Below are 4,845 nucleotides of genomic sequence, written 5' to 3'. Positions count from 1 at the left end.
TTGCTTGTTTTTCTAGCTCCTTGAGTTTGGAATTGAGTATGAATCTTACTAGTTTTATATTGAATCAATTATTAGATAGAGGAGGCAAGTGTATTCCTGATTTCTTATTTCTTTTCATCCGTCTTTAAATTTAAATGGTATTCAGTATGCTAAAATTTCACCTCAAAAAAAAAAAAAAAAAAAAAAAGCATGCTAAAAGAATTAATATTTATTAATTAAAAAATATCTTTGGTGTAGGAAATTGTATATAATTTTTAGGAAAAAGAAGGCTTGTGTGGTGCCAAAACCTAGCCATAGGAAGAGCAAAATGACTACCCTACTCCACCCAGCTCCTTTGAAATAAGAATTCCCACCTTTGTTGGATGTCTGCAACCCGCATGTACTTTTCTTGACCCCATGTTGGTGCAGGGTCCGTGCAGTTGGTAGCAATCCTCCTCCCTCTCTCTCTCTCTCTCTCATATATATATATATATATATATATATTAGCAAACTTGCACATGCAAATGCACGTGTATACCGATGTGCACTTGGATTTTCAAAATATGAGTCAAACTATACTTTATCCCTTATTAAAACTACAATAGGGATTGTAATGATTAACAATTCAATTTTGATTCTAAGGAATATAGACATATTAAGAACTCATAGTTTGCTATTATAAAAGAATCAATTTTCATGGTTTAAATACACAATTCCAGTTGTGGTAAATCTCTTTTAGATCAAAGTAACTCTTTCAACATTGTCAATAATTTTTCAATGCTAATGTTTTGCAACAGGACTAATAGTCATAGTCTCAACCACTGACTAATTCACAAAGATAAATAAATTTAATGAGTACCAATTCAGTTTAGATGCTGAAGAGTTTAGACATCAACCTCTGATTTGCTATAACAAAAGAATATTTACACCAGACACCTATTCAACACTATACATTTAATAACTTCTTTAGCATGTTCGACCCCTAAAAAGAAAAACCTGTAATGTTCAAAAACCCCACTTCTGGGAAAGAATGTGGAGATGGTTGAGGATTTTTTTTGTTAGATAACATGGAAAAGTTTGTTTGGATAAGAATTTACCACAATGCACAAATTGTTGATCCATTTCAGGGATTCCAACAAAACCCTTTTTAATTGAGTGAAATTGGACTTTGTTGGATTGGTAAATCATTCCAAACCAAAAATGAAGATCTTTAACTTATTATGTCAAAACTGTAGTTTTAAGATTTGGATTGGATTGGTCAGGATCACCCATTGAAATCAACTGAGATCATCCCCAATCATAACCATCCAATATCAATCCACTGGGAAGGTAAAGGTAAAATGGTTCAAAATACCAATTTTTTTTTTTTTTTAAAAGGGGAAAACCTGTCTAATCCCAATTGATACCTATCCGATCTGAATCAGTATTAGTTATGATCGATCCCAAGTTTTAAAACATTAATAAAAACATGAAATTTTAGTAACCCCATTCGTCGAGTCATTGAAATATCATAATCTAGGAAAAAGTGTACTTTTGAGACATAACTACATAAGCAAATTAATTTGATTTATAATAAACCACCATTCTACAATGGCGAAAACTTCAAAACTCTAGCCTTACATATCACAGAGAAGTACTGTTATATCTTAAACCAAGTTTCAATCAGAGAAGTGAGTAGCAAGTAGGAAAATATCAACTTATATACAGATACAAGGTAGAGCCCTATTCGGCTTATGAACCCCGATACGTTTAGGGAGAGGGGAAGAGAGAAAGAGAGAGTTCTAGCCGTCTAAGAACCTGATATTTTTTGGTAGAAGTTTAGGGAACCTGATAATGAGTCCTTATTACAATTGAACTCATAGGTTGATGCTGATTTTTTTTTTTTTGGTGTATCTAATGAGATAGAAAGAGAGAGGGGGGGTCCAAATGTCCGATATGGTCTTTGGTTTGATTTGCAAGACTCCAAAGAATAAGGAGATAGGGAGAGAAGAAAAGTGAAGACAGAGAATGAAGGAGAAGTGTAGAAGAAAGTTTCATTTCTACACATTTCATAAAACTGCGAACAATATATGATGCATTCACTCATTTCCATCTTAAGTTGGGCATCTATCATTTAAAATAGTATATGCAATTGATCCAAACATGATAGATTAGGATCCTCTCCAACATTGCGGGTTTATCTTCAGAAGAGAATATTTTCATAACAATATCCTCCTGAATCTTCCCAAGGGTACTTACTTTCTTTACCAAGAACTTCACATGATAAAGAAAGTTTATGAGAATCAGGTAAAAAGAAAAGGGAAATAATTAAAAAAAATTAAAAGGAAATTATAGCCAATGAACACTTGAAATAAACAAAAAGAAACAAATGACAGAACAAAATAAATTGAAGATTACAGCGAGATTTCCGAGAGGCTCTCTATTGTGGCAAAGGTTTGTAGCGGCAATTAGCATCGGTGCAAATGAGGTTGCAATCTTGTAGAAAGAAAGAAGCAGGGGTGGTGTTTTCTGCTATTTCGAAGAGACTCAGGGGAGGGAGGTGAGAAGTTGGATGGCTCGAGTGTTTTTAAGTTTTTTTTTTTAACGAAAGATGATTGGAGAGAAATATGTGGTGGGAAGGGTGGCGTTGTCTTGCAGACGTTTAGCAGAGAGAGAGAGAGAGAGAGAGAGAGAGAGAGAGAGAGAGAGAGAGATTTATGTTGTAATAAGGATATTATAGTCAACTTGAAAAGTTTGCCATAAATTAAGGATGCGAGGGGATGTGACTGTTCGCATCATTCAAGGATTAGAGTTATTTATTTATTTTAAAACCTCCCGATCCCCAAATAATTCTCCAACATAAAGTTATTTGTTTCCTTTAATACTTTCCATCCCCAAATAATTCCTAGTTATTAGAGATTTATTTAACATAAAATCCCCAATTATTATTATTATTATTTTAAGAGGGTTTTTGGGAAGAGAGTTACAATTTTCTATTTGGAACAAGGACAATTTTGTCCTTTGAAAAAAGGTACATACTGAAAATGTGGAGTACAAGACAAAAGGGGCAATCTTATCCCATGAAAAAGTACACCAAAAGAATGAAGTATATACTTTTAATAGTGTATATATATATATATACATTAGGAAAATTTACATCCACCGCTCTTCGTGTTTATCTTTATTACATCCTCCCCCTTGATCTTTGTTTATTACATTTTGATCCATGAAACATTACACCGTGAGTGAAGTGTTAGATTTTGAAATTGAAAAAAGACTATTTTACCTTTATTATACCTTGAACTAAAATATCCTGAACCTAAAGACCATTTTACCCTTATTACACATCCTCAAGCCAAATTTCCCAAATCCTATTATTCCTTCGCCGGTGAAGAAAAGAGAATTTTCCGATGATGGCTGGGCTTGGCTCGACGGCGACTAAGAGAACTTGTGAAGGGAAGAAAGGAAAAGAAATAGAGAGCGAGATGGCTTCATTCACAATTTCTTTCGGTCCCGCATTAACTGGAAGAGTTTTTGTGGCGATGGCAGCAAAGAGCTCCGGCGGAAGCAGAGAGGAGAAAGGGCCGCTGGATTGGATCCTCGGAAACCCTCATTTGGTCTGAGAGGGTTGGCTTTCCGAAACGTAAATCGAATTGGAATAGAGGTTGGAGAAATGAGTCAAGATCTACTTTATATAAGCAGTTGCAATGATAATAGTAGTAGAGGTATTTTCCATTTCAAACTGTCGGTTCAAGTGCATCTTAATAAAATTAAGGTTTTAGGATGGTGAGTAATCTCTGATTACGAACCTGAATCACAAGAGAGTCTCCACAAGTAGACTCAAGAAGATTTTATCCGTGATTTCAGGTGAAGAAGAAGGGTAAAATCGTCTTTTTATTTGAAAAATTAGGTGAGGTAAATGTGAATTTCTCTATATATTAATTTTAGAAATTTGAGAGCCATATTGAAAGTAATTATGTGAAATTCTGAATTGACAACCAATGGAACGTCTTTTTTTTTTTTTTTTTTAAAGTATTTTATAGACCATTAAATTAATTATCCTTTTTAGACTTTTAGTCATGCAGAGATTACATGAGAAGCTAACAAAAATGAAGAAACAAGAAAACATGTGGAGCTAGGAAGAAGAAACATATTGACTCAGTCACTTGAATAGTTGAAAATCAAAGACAAGTAGAAATCCATTCACAATACTATGATGCTCAATTTATATGCTCAAATCTCCAAGCAAAAGTAGGAATGATGAGATGAAAATCAAAGCGGTGGGAAAGAAAAGGCCCGCGCAAAATGTGATACTTTCTGATTTTGGATTGCTAATTCAAGAAGTTTTCATTGGTTGAATTCTTTTATGATTACATTATTTTATAAGACCAATGAGAAAAGAAAATGTTAAATCGTCAAATAAAATTAGATCACTTACTAAATAACTAAACGGATTGACAGTAAACTAAGAAAGGTCCTCACAAATAGCAAAAGGCCAATGTCCATGCTAAGGAAGACAACACCTAACAAAGGAACTGTACAAATGCAAAAGTTGAACTTGTCAACCTTGAATAAGCGATAAACCTCTTTGTACTTGATGAGTCCAAACATTGCAGACATGATTATTCCGAAGAGAACCACAAGAGGAGTGTAACCAAGGATTAAAGTATCGGTATCGGTCGTCATATCGGTCGGCCAAAATTAAGATACATATCGGAGGGTATCGTATCGTATCGGAGATACGCTAAGATACGCTAAAGATACGCATATAAATGGATAGGAAACACTTTTTTATACACATTTGCATAAAAAAATAGTTAAAAAAAATTATATATAACATGTATTATGCATAAACAGTAAATTGAGAGTATCGCACTAAGAATCCAA

This window comes from Macadamia integrifolia, chromosome 2 (genome assembly GCF_013358625.1).
Source record: "Macadamia integrifolia cultivar HAES 741 chromosome 2, SCU_Mint_v3, whole genome shotgun sequence".
Lineage (NCBI taxonomy): Eukaryota > Viridiplantae > Streptophyta > Magnoliopsida > Proteales > Proteaceae > Macadamia > Macadamia integrifolia.
The sequence above is the reverse complement of the archived record's forward strand: the minus strand, read 5'-3'. Positions refer to the sequence as shown.